The sequence below is a fragment of the Thermobia domestica genome, chromosome 15, assembly GCF_964235325.1.
Source record: "Thermobia domestica chromosome 15, izTheDome1.hap1.1, whole genome shotgun sequence".
NCBI classification, from domain to species: Eukaryota; Metazoa; Arthropoda; class Insecta; order Zygentoma; family Lepismatidae; genus Thermobia; species Thermobia domestica.
Window position 1 is genome coordinate 199876003 of NC_137468.1, and position 13137 is coordinate 199889139.

At 38.4% G+C, this 13137-nt stretch overlaps 1 protein-coding gene across 5 annotated transcripts in view; it reads right to left on the bottom strand.

The window, feature by feature from the left end:
- Pgant9 (polypeptide N-acetylgalactosaminyltransferase 9) overlaps window positions 1–13137 on the bottom strand; it is a 925839-nt gene that overhangs the window by 673065 nt on the left and 239637 nt on the right. Inside the window, exon 1 of one of the 5 annotated variants that reach the window (XM_081741023.1) lies at window positions 2580–2722. The exons of the other annotated variants lie outside the window; for them this stretch is intronic. The gene's annotated coding sequence lies outside the window, so the exon portion shown is untranslated. Of the gene's footprint in view, window positions 1–2579; window positions 2723–13137 lie in introns of those variants that run through there. 5 annotated transcript variants of the gene reach the window in all.

A 13137-nucleotide genomic window follows, 5' to 3' on the forward strand; every position in this document is an offset into this window, starting at 1 on the left:
ACGACCGGAATTGGTCAATAGAAGCGGAGTGGTATAACACGCTGACAACACCAGAGCGCATACATATTTAACGACTCCTTAGAAGTTGAGATAACTTTGCTGGGAGGTTCTAATGCAACCACAGTATAGCCCGAACTTCGCACCGTCAGAGTGTCATTTGTTCTGATCTCTGCAATACTTCCTGAATGGTCTTATACTACTTTCAAAACAAGCCTGTGAAACTCAGGTGTCAAGAAACCACAGAATTTCTTTTACAGCAATGATATTTCATATTTTGATTGGGATGGGGCAAGGCTCTCTGAAATAAATAGTACCAGTATTTCACGTTTTTCATTACTATATATAATAATATTGATTAAAATTAATTTATATCCCGAACTCAGGGAGTAATTGCCCTTTCCCAGAAACCCAAAATGACGTCACTGTTTCTATAGCGATCGGACTATCTTATTACTGCAAAAGTAGCAGAAGGTCATGGAATAAAATGCTGCATTTACAGTTTCATAGTACTATTTTCAAATAACAAAAAACTCAACTTTGACCTAAAAAGGTTCAATTCTTTTAAGGCTGAATATTTATTCCAACGCGTACCGTACTTCTCACAGATGATCGCTGAGTGAACTCTCAATTGAATATTTTGTGCAGTGGAAATCGTATCCTTTCTATCACTTTTCAGAAAAAGCTGAAAAGCCACAACAGAAATCACCATTTACAAAATTGGTTGCTGAATGCCTACAGGTAGCAATTACGTGAATTGTCAGCTTCATGGAGATCCATTTCTTTCCTAAAATACATGCAAATTATTACCTTTGAGCAGCAAAACTCTTCTTTGCTCTTACAGCACGCGGAAACAAAGCACTCAAAATGTTTTCCTGCTGCCGCAGGGGATACTTTACGTTCTAATCATAGCTGGCAGAATGTTGTATACCTTTATTAGCTGCTGATTTCAAAATGGAACTTGATCAATTATCCGATACACATTGAAAAACAGAAATGGGTGTGACGCCTTGATTGTTTCTTTTCACATGCAGAGACTTAGCGTTCTCACACAATTTCTTAATAACAGAAACAGCAAGGCAATTGTGACTAGTTAAGAAAAATGAATTATGATACTATCTGCTTTATGTACAGGTCTACTTTATGGCTATAAAAAAAATGATACGTTTATGATCCAAGTTGGTTATTGATTGTAAATGAATCACACGAATACGAAATAAATTCTGTGCAGATTAAGAATATGGGAACATTTTAAAAAATCCCGGTAAAATGAATTAATTTATGAAGGAAGTAATACAAAGGTAACTTGCAGCGACCACCTAGCACAAGTTGGTGCATATTTCTCCACTTGCCTTCCTTTATGCTCATAGCCTCATTAGTCGTGCTTCCCTACAGATGAACGCCACTGTCATATGGGCTCTCAAACTTCGCCATACCCTGAATAGGAACAGATGCAACAGAAGCTTATAATGACCATATAGTACCGATTGATATGAGTTTTTCTCACTAGTAATAGTTAAATGGCATGCATATATTTTAAAGTATATTGTTTATGGCATATATGTATGCAGGCTTAAAGTTTATGGCATTAAGTTTGATAACATATTATAATTATTCATATACAGTTGCTGAGCAGGCGCAGTTTCTATGTTTTCACAACGGTTATCTATGTTTTCACAGTACTACTTTCACCTTCTGTGTATTGAAATCCCTCCCCGGTGGAAATCGCCTGAAATTATCACGACGAACCCGCAAAATAAAAGTCTAGAAGGTATTAGAACATAACTAATTTAATAATTGTACTTTTTGAACAATTATTTCTGGTGTTTCCTCAAACTTTGCCCAATTCATGTGAAATATATGCATGCGTCTGTGCCAACAAAAGAAGAGTGTATTAGAAGGCATGTGGACTCTATTTCCACGAAGAAATGAATGTTTAACTGTTATATAAATTTGTTCCCGTATTCATAATCTGTACGCAGAATTCTAGTTACGATTGTCTTCAAAAGTGACGACGTCAATTACACTTTTTGAGGGAGAGAGGCAAGCAGAGTGGCAGAGATTATTTTGGGGAGGAACAGTAGCTAGTTTGTGTGTATCAAAAAGTTACGTTAAACGCGTAAGAGTTAAGAACTCTTAAACACAATGTTCCATCTCACTATAGAGCTCCTCCGTGGCTAAGCGGTTAGCGTACGCGCCTTTGGCGTGGGAGATCCGGGTTCGATTCCCGGCGGGAGCTCATGTGGTTCGGATTCCACGTTAATTAGTAGGTCCACGTCTCATATAGCCTCGCTGCTGAAAGGGACGCTAAACTAAAATCAACTCAACTCCATCTCACTATATTCGCAATGCCTTAAAAGGTCGTATTTGAGTAGCGATCTTTCCCTAAGTACATTTTTTTATCTATATAATTTTGGCTAAGCAGTACACATACTCTAAGGAGTCACACAATAATTTTTGTAGGCTCTCTGAAACTAAATCTAATTTTGAGGAAATGTAAGATCATTCATTAAATGATTCCGCAAAGAAGTATTACAATTGTAGTCTTATGGAAGGCCGAAAGGAGACTTATCATATCTTACCTGATCAATGAATTACATTAACAACTGTTAAAATTCAAGACCAAAAATTTCTTCCAGTTGCAATACCTGCTGAGTAGTTAAAACGCATTGTAACGATTACCATATGTGTCACTAAATACTGAATGCACACATACACAATAACTCAAAAGCACCAAAAGATTTCTTTTCATTTTCCACTAAAACTTCATTGGCACTTAAGCAGAAGTCTTATGGTGCCACTACCAGTCTGCATTCTAAAATAAATTTAAGTCTTCGTAAAGCAATCTAAGATAGCAAACTATGATATTATTCATTATTCTGATTCGTACAGATTAGGAATATGAACACCACTTTTTAAAATTTTCTTTTCATTCCTATTCCTGCTTGAAACCTAATACCCTAATGCATTGTAGACATTTTCTTGGTGTATGCCCGAATAGTTACGCAACGATTGCAGACTGAAAACCCATTTAAAAAAACTATTAATGCGAAAAACACGTAGCAACCTTTGCTAGGTAGTCGCTATAAGCAGCATTTACGTTAGTAACGTAGGTTAGGTTAAATTAATAGTGCAGGCCAGTTTTAGTTAGGTTAGTAGAGTAGACTAACACAGGTTACGTTAGTAGAGAAAGGTAGGGTAAGTTAGCTTAGTAGAGTAGGGTACGGAAGTTTGCGTTAGTATAGTAAACTAGGATAGGTTACGTAGCGTAGGCTAGGGCAGATAAGATTAGGTTAGCACTTTTATGTTGCATTTACAAGTTCCTTAATGTGGGTTTTTGCCGTGACGCGAGTTTCTATACCACTTGTAATAGTTTCATACTAGTAATGTTACACTTGTAAACACATCTTTCCATACTGTGCAAAAATATTACGCTCGGGGAAAATATCTAAACAGTCCACTTTCGAATGCACTCACTTATTTTATCCATCATACAACACTTGTCATAGTTTCATACTAGTAACACTACACTTGTTACATAAAATACACGGTTAATGGCCGTATGCACGAACGAAGTCCAAGTGTTGAACGAGGATCATAACCAAGCTCGGTGAAAATGTCTGTTGCACCAACAACATTCAAGATTAAGTCTCGGCCAAATTATGGATAAACTTGGTTTTAGTTTGAACGGCCGAATTTGAGGGTTTAAACTTCGTTGATCGAAGTCAGTCTGTAGTATTAGTGGAATTTGTTATTGTGGTGCACACAATGTCCGAAAGTAATTATATAATCTTTAGGATTTAAAGTATTTAGAGGAGATATGGCCTCATAGAGTAATGAAAGATCGCTGTAATCCATTTGAAATGTTCAGCGAGAAAGATTTTCGAAAAAGATTCCCGTTGAATAAATCTTCAGTTTTAATGTTGTTGGAGAATACTGAAGATCAGTTAAGCATAGGGCTAGCTCGGGAAAGTAATACTCCCGGAAGGAGAAACTAAATACGCCGTTCAGATTGGATGGTGATGTCTGCTTCTTGCCACGTGGCATATATATGTAAAGCAGAAACAAAACGCTTGCTCAAGTCGTTCCTCGCTAGCGCTATGGGTTAGTAACAAAAATCACTTTTGGCGTGGGTTCAAACCCGGCCCAAGGAAAGTTTTTTTTTAATTTCTTAAAAATCTTCATAAGTTGTTTGATTAAAATAACATGAAAGTAATACTCGAAAAAGTGATTTATTTACTTTTGTGCACATAAGTAGTAGTAGTAGTAGTAATAGTAGTAGGAACGTGTCAGAAGCCTCGCAGGACTAGTTTTGTTTCACCTTGACCCCCATAATATAAATTTTGTAACCAACTTAAAACAGCTGGCTAGAGTAGCGCGCGAAAACACTTCCGAGAGTTTTACTCTCCCGAGCGGGTCGTTTTAAGTTTCACAACAAAAAGAAACAATTGTGTTTCGCCTTTAAATTGCTTGCTAATTACATTGCGTTTTTATGCAACTGGAAACTTTCATCCCCATCAATCCGTTTACATTCAATAATGTATTTGTATTTGTCCACTAATGAAATTGCAATACATTTCTCATGTTCGGAGAAATTTTTTGCTCGTGGTTTCATTATTTTTTCCATCACAATTACGATCACTGAAATTAGACTACTCACAACTCTATGCACACAACCTCAAAAGTCGAAAAGACTGGCACACGGTATACTTTCTTTGTTACTTTGTTAAACGAAGATACGAGACACAAGACAACCAATCAGAGTCGATTTTACAAATTAACCGAAGTTTGTGTAAACGAGATGTACTGAACTTCGACTTTCAATGATGCACAAAAGTCCTGGAACCACGTTTAAACTTGAAAGTTTGATGTTGAACGCGTTTAAGTGAACGCTCGTTTAAACTTCGTTGGTGCACACGGTTATGAGTTACAGGTTGACCACCTACATAATTAAGTTCCTTAGATACCATTCTTCATTTGTGAATTAACTGATTTTTACACGTAAATTCCCCACCCAAAAAATGTCGCTCATATTCTTAATCTGCACCTCCTCTTTGACTGTCTCAGATAGCTTAGACTGATTTATTTCAGTCGGTCCAATTAGTTTGTTTAATAGATCCACTAATCTGAAATGCATCCCAGAAAGGATTCAGTCCAGTCAAATATCCTCAATTACTTTGAAAAGTTCAACAGTTCCCTATGACTAGTACTCCTATCCTTCTCATATATGTACAGGGTGGTCTGGAAGTGGGCGTACCCCCTTCACTTTCAACAGTATAATGTTAGTTGTGGTAGAATGTCTGTACACAGTTACCTTGAAGTCTTAAAGAGTCATAAACATCGGTATGATCACCATCCATGTCGTAACAGAACTGAATTCTGCGCCAAGTTTTTGCAGATGTTTTGCAGAGATACTCCGGTGAAGGCATGTTCCACAGCTGCTCATAATTCCTGCGTTGTGTGATATCGAGTGTTTCTTACTTGTAGCTTTATGAAACCCCAGAGGGCATTATCTGGTGTCGTTAGATCGGGACTTCTTGGAGGCCAGACAAAGGGAGCTGGTGAAGATGCACAACCTCTTCCAATCCAGCGGCCAGAAAACGTCTGATTCAGGTGATTGTGCATGTGAATCGCGAAGTGCGCTGGTGCTTCATCCTGCTGTATCACAACAGACAATGCCAAACAATGTTACCAAACAAATGTGGGTAAAACCTAAAACACCAATTAGGGGTACGCCCACTTCCGGACCACGCTGCATAGTCACTAATCAATCGCAGGCTTCCAAGTATCTTAGATATTACGTTGATAATTTTTGTGTGGGGATGACATGTACACACAATCGAAAACGATGAATAATTATCAGGGTCCAATTCACAATTTATAGGATCGCTGAGGTGAACAGTGACACTACAGGTGGCGTTTAAGTGCAAGTTCAGTTTTCATCAGCAAGGTGGTGGTGTAGGGGAGGAAAGGAGATGACATTATGAATTTTTCTCTTCACATTTGAAATGCCTGTCCTAAGGACGGAAGGTTCAATTACTTTTCCATAAACCTATACTCTTCAATCGAAGAAGGGGCATTTCAACTGGTGTATTACAACTACCAAGAATTCTCTTATCGTTAGGTCAGTCTCTCGCTCACTTACTGTAAAAACAAAACAAAGATGCTGCAAACATGGTGCAAATTTATTCTACGAATCAGGCCCGTATCCACGGGGGGCTAGGGTGTGCCGGGTCCCCCTAAATTTTCACTGGCCCCCAAAATTTTCTTGGTAGGCTTGCAAATGAACTATAATATGGTGATGAATTATAATATGGTTGGGTCGGGCCCCCCTATCTTCTACTGGGCCCCCCTACATTTTTGGGCTGGCTACGGGCCTGCTACGAATCCATACTAAATTCATTGCATATATAATTCTTTTTTCAATAAATCTACTGTCTGTAACTTAAATAATCATTTTTGGGGCGTGGACTTATATTCCTCTGTGCAGATTCACTTTAGGAGGGCTTCAGTGAATGTGCATTATATGAACTATTGTGCGAAAGACACTAAAAAAACTTTCGCTAGATGCCCACTAGCACGAATGTTATGTAACCGAGACAGGGCAAGAGGGTAACCGGCATAGGTGGAGCTAGGAATTGTCTGCTGGGGGGGGAGACCTTTTCGTCGGTCTTGGAGGTCCTGATAGGCGGTCTTCTTATAGGTAACATTTTTATTTTTTTGTCAAAAAGTTTGGGGTCAATTTCCCCCATGCCCGCCATAACTCCGCCCATGGTAACAGGGGACTTGGCGATAGCTAAAATATATTTTTTGCTATAGTTTTTTTTTAAATGCAATTTGAATACTTCATATTGTATACATATACTATATGTGTGATATTTAATTTAATTCAGAAAATTTGAAAATGAATTTGCCTAGCTTTCCAATAATTAGGTCATTCATTAAACATGAAACAAAACGCAGTTCAACTCGGAAAAAAAAAAAAATATGTTTTGGAATATTAGTAGAGGCATATCAAATATAATAGAACGTTTTCACAATGTACTTACTAAAACTATTCTTGCATGGATTTAGAAACATAACACTAATATATACACTGCACTCAGTTAAAACTGATCGTTGTTTATTTCTAAACAATCACTTGTTGTATAAGAGTTTAAGAAATGTTACAATTCTTCTAATATTCAAATACAATCCAAACACTATCTGAGGCACTTATTTAGAAAAAACAATACACTACGATATGTTTTGCGACGTTTTCAAAAGGCAGACAAAGACGCTTATCTGACATTACATTTCTATAGGAAGAGAATTACCTTTCTACATCATATGATCTCACAAGGGGGTATTACATGAAGTGAATTTTCTCGGGGGAAATATCATGCAAATCTTCTGTGACTTCTCCACTCAGAATTTTACACACACTGAGAAATGTCACGAACCTTTCCTTTCCAGTACCCTCTGGAACTTAGCGGTAACATTCACACCAGCTTCTCCACGAACATCTAACTTCTTTCTCGCATCCTCCAGGACACTCAGGGATCCTGCGGTACTTCCGTAACAATTTTTGTAGAGGTGGTTTGTGAGTACTTCAAATTATAAGACCGTAGCCAAACTCCCTCTCCAGAACTTGTTGCGTGAGTACCATAGGATTCTGAAACATGTATCTTTGGATAGCCCACATACGGTAGGCCTCATAGTTTTGGAGCTATGGACTTTTGAAGTTCATTTTTTTTTCACGTTTTCGGTAGCCTATAATTCCGAAAGGAAGCATTTGTGTACCCAGGTTGGTCTATACTTTTCGTCTTATCTTGGTGTCAGGAATCACCTCCCAAACGTTGTCCGTGTTGTTTTGAAACACTATAGTATATATATATATATATATATATATATATATATATATACAGTGGCGGATCCAGGGGGACTATAGGGGCTATAGTCCCCCCCCCTTGACGCTCAGGTATACACTGGATAAAATGGACTTCAATCCTGTTTTACACTGGATAAAACGGTAAAATATGGTTTAGCCCCTCCCTTGATCATATCCTGGATCCGCCCCTGTATATATATATATAAATTAATTTCCGAATAAGTCACATATGTTTGAAGACAAGATATATGAGACACTGCATTACTGTTATCACACATTAGATAATAACTGGCCCTTATTTTTTGAAAATATTGAATTCCGTTTCCGGAGATGATTAAATCTAAAGATGATTATGATTGATATTGCTTATCAATTTAGGATTTGCTGACACTCAGTATTCGGAATATATATTCATGAAAATATTGCAGACCACGTTTCAGTGATTGATTACATTAAAGGAAATTCTGGCTTCACCTATTATCTCTCAATAATATTCTAGAGCTCCTTCGTGGCTAAGCGGTTAGCGTACGCGCCATAGACGTGGGAGACCCGGGTTCGGTTCCCGGTGGGAGCTCATGTGGTTCGAATTCCATGTTAATCAGTAGGTCCCGTGTCAAATAGTCCCGCTGCTGAAAGAGACATTAAACTCAAAATCAACTCAAGACAATAATATTCTAGGTTTTCTCTTTGATTGTATATTTGTTACAAGCTTTACTTCTTTTCTGCCAGACAAACGAATTGAACCTTAGACTTGAACACAGAATCGAATCTACACGTACTTTATGCAGGCAGAGATCCTGAACCTCCCGAATCAAAAGGCAAAGATACAAATAACAAACAAGTTCTTTGAATGTTGAATGATTTTGAGTTCCTTTTCAGCATCGAAACGCTGCAAAGCGTGAATGCAGATGAACAAAAAAGAAATGATCTAAGATGAAATTATTTTACGTCCCATGGTTATACTGGGTAAGATAAAGGAGACGGTGATCACGGAGCATGAGAAATGAATGAAATGGTGGAATGAAGAGTGGGAGGAAACTGGAGAACCCCGAGAAAGCCTACGTACACGGTGTTTGTCCACCACAAAGCTCACTTGACGCGAGCTGGGGTCAAATGAAGGACTCCATGCGCCCCAGGTGAACGATCTAGCACTGAGCCAGAGAATCTATATGCGAACCAGGTACTTACGCAAGAAAGTACCCACTTTCTTCGTATTAGTACAATTTGATAACTGAGTCGTTAGCGTACAATTGGAACAATATTATACACTTGACAAAATATGAAATTACTTCAAGTCTTGTCTGGAAGATTTAAGAAGCCATATCCTCTTATATATCTCCTCATTTTTTCATTGTCATTTCTTGGCTAGATTCCTTAATGCAGCACGTAGGTCTCTCTCCAAACGAGGGATTTCAAACTTCATTTAAATTCTAGGCTGAGAGCACGTTAACATCTGCCAACGGAACATTGCAACATTTTCTTTCTCGTCCCAAAAGGCAGGCAATGATGATGATGATGATGATGAAAAAGAAGAATGAGAATCAATTAGAATCTTGGTCTACGAAGCGCTGAGGTGGATTTTTTATATGTGAACGAAGAACATGAAAGTATCCTCGAATTTCGTGAGAAGAAAGTTTATCAAGCAAAAGTCCATGGCCGAGATATTTAAATCAAATTCTGGAATCCATCACTAACGAATATTTGTTAAAGATGGTTTTTCTTGTGGAATAAAGATTACATTCACAACGACTGTGATATTCTGGAAATGGTGGCGGAATTGCTCATTTGATTATTAAAGAGTGACAATACTTCTACGGTAATATCCTCACTTTTGGTGTAAAGGCGAACTTAAATGCCAGTCTTTATAGTAGCTGAACTAACTAGAATACAAGAGAAATTTTGACATTAATTAAAATAATCAAACAAGTGACCAAAGGCAAACTAGGCAAATATTTGAAACAGGTGATTGCATTGTTTCCATCAGTGCCTATTCAGGATTGGAAACGAATCAGGCAAATTGAAAGTGTGGGAATCCTCAACTATTTATGATACTAATAATGCAATTGTTGAAGTTAGCTCTCCTTTCCAGCAATGAAACTATACGAGACGTGGACCTAGGGACGTACGCAGAAGGAGGGTCATGGGTAATTGGGGTTCGGACCTTCCCAAAATTCCGATTTTTCTGGGCGATTGTTACAAAATTTTAATGTAATTTATCCGCATATTGAATTTGGACCATTCCACAAGCTTTGGACTTCCCTAAATAAATTCATGCGTATGTCCCTGTATGGCCTCACGGTTTAAGGTGGAATAAGAAGCAGTGTAATGCGTTTAAATTTCGAAGCTTTCTCGTCAGGAATCGAATTCGGGACCACGTGCACAAGGGCACGCAGTAGTAGTTATAGTAATAATTGACTTTTGGCAAGTATTGGGACTAGTGAGGATTATTTTTTCTTCTTAATTTTTAGTTTAGTTTTGGAAATGTTTCTTCCATGTTTCTCGATTTTCAGCTTTCTCTTTTAACTTTCAATATTTTCTTCTATTTTGCAAATCATCGATCACTTGGTGGTTCTTCTTCCTATTCCTTACTTTTCTTCCATCTTTCCTTCTATGGCGGTATGAAGAAGAAAATTTCTTCGCAAGATGTGTCCAATCCAATTGGCCTTTTTACGATGGATGGTGGCTAGAGGCGTCCTCTTTTCTCCTATCCGTTTTAAAACGTCTTTGTTTGTTACTCTTTCTTATTACATTTTATCTTCATCTTCCTCCAACACCACATTTCGAAGCTCTCTAAATATTTCTTCTCTACCTTGCGTAACCTCCAAATCTCTGAACCATAAAGTCCAATATTCCACATATAGCAATTTCTTCCTTAGTCCCATATTAAGGCTGTTAGTTAAGAGTGACCTTTTCTTGTTGAATGCTTCTTTAGCTATGACAATTCTCGATCTGATCTGTTTGGTGCAGTACGCGTTTTTCGTCAAAATACTTCCCAGATTTTTCAAATGATCGACTTCAAGTTCTCTTTGTTCTACTCTGACTTGTGCATTTCCACGAGGTATTCTCATGACTTCCGATGTTTTGATGTTGCTTTCCATTCCATATAGTTTCCCAATGTCAACTATTTTGTTAATCATCTCCTGTAGTCGTTCTTCGCGTCTAGCTATAATAACCGTATCATCTGCATACCCGATCTTGTTAATGATCTTGGTAATAAGCAGCATTTATGTCGTCCTTATGAATTTTGAGCTTCCCTCTGTGGCAAAAAGCAGTAGCAATCAAAATAACCTTTCACGAAAGTTTCTTTGCATTGACGCACGAAGTTACATCCAAGGGCGCCGATCCTAGGGGGGCCGAGGGGGCCAGGGCCCCCCGAAGCTCATGTGGGCCCCCTCATTGTATTTATAAATTTGAATTGGCATAATTTGAATGCAATTTGTCTTAAAACCCTCATATATGCTTTCTGCATCTGAATGGGTCCCCCCACATTTAGAGAGAAATCGGCGCCCTTGGTTACAACGGTCTTTTTCATGGACCTCCGTAGGTGACGGCCCTTCTTTAGGTAGGCCCATGCTTCATCCATTGTCACAATAAATTTCCAGATGTCACTAGATAGGTGGCACATCGTCTAGCCTTCTACCATTGCTCTTTCGGGCTACAATATACATGCACATTGGCCTTACAATATAGTTTGCAACTTCAATTTTGTGACAGATTGCATAATATATGCGTATTGATTGGTCCCCACGTAACCGTTTCACAGTAACACGCTATGGTAATGGATTTTTACAGCCTACCATATCCCGGATCTTATAAGTTTCACTAACGCCCTCTGTAAATGCGATTTCGGACATTGTTCTACTGTGTGTAAGCAATGCTAAAGTTCGGACGGAAGAACAGAGCCATGGCGTAGTATGCGTAATTTGTTACTCTATGAAACCTAATATGGCAGATGTATGCAAGCTGTTCCGATGGAAACGGATCAACCTCTCTATGACAGTGTTTATGCATTACTAAAATAAAGACCCCTCGAGTATGTAGCGGAAATAGTAGCCTTTTACAAAATGTCCAATTGTAAGTTCTACGTAGATATTTACAACAGTGAAATTTCTGTGTTAGTGTTTAAGTTGGCAACATTACATAAAACGTGAAATAAAGAGTAGCTTGGTTATTCGTTGGTAAAGCCCTTCCTTAGCGGTTGGCCCTGTATGCTTACAAGAGAGAACTTGACTTCGTAATGCAACAAAATGTTAACCTTTTGTAGTCTCCAGTTTTTTTCCTTTATCCTGCGTTGTTGTTTTCTTACACCCTTGCACCGGAGCCCAACAAATGTTATCGCCATTTTGTGGCAAGTAAAGACTTACAATGTGCCTGGTATGTACACTTCCTGCTCTTCCGCACCAGGGGAGTGAAATGGTTGGCTGGATTTCGTGTTTTTGTTGTTGGTGCGAGTCTCATTGTGATGAACGTGCATTGTATAAGAGATAAACTTTAAGTACAAGTGGACCAACGTCCTCGTACGTCTTTTATAACAATGTCGCACACTAGACTGATGGTCTTTCGCTTGCCAAAATGGATTCAGTATGCATGAACGAAGTCTTGTAAAAGAGGTCCCGCGGGAAGCACATATCTACCGCGAAGAAAGATATACTCTCTTCCACCGCTCCTGACAATGAAAGGGAAGAGAAGAGAAACATTCATGAAAAAAGAAACAGAATAAAAACATGGAAATATTGTGGAAAGGAACAAAGAACAGGACATTACTAATGTCGTGATCTTGGAAGACGAATTGTACTTTGTTTTCGTCTTAAATGAATTGACTGCTGTGCCCATTAGGATAACAGAAACCACGGAAACAAGGCATACGGAGTTGCAACTGTTTTTAATAGAGACTTCCAAATGTAAGTATGGCAAGTTCTATACAATGATTATATCCGTCCGTTTGTCTGTCTGGACAGCGCAAGATCGCGAAGACAACGAGAAGGATTTCTTGCAATTGATTCAGCGTTCCAATAATTGGTTCCATTCATAGTCGCCGACTACTGGGTGCTCCGTACCTTATTGGATGTACTTAATGGGTGCTGAGCACTCACTGAATTTTTGCGTTGGAATTAACTTCGAAATTCCAGTTTCATGCGGTGAGTAATAAAAACAAACTATAGTGCATGTGATACCAGGTTAATTTTAGATAGGGATGCATATGTGTTGAATAATCGTTTAAAAATACCTGTTTTAGAATCTTCAGGTTTACGGCATATCGAGGATCGAGC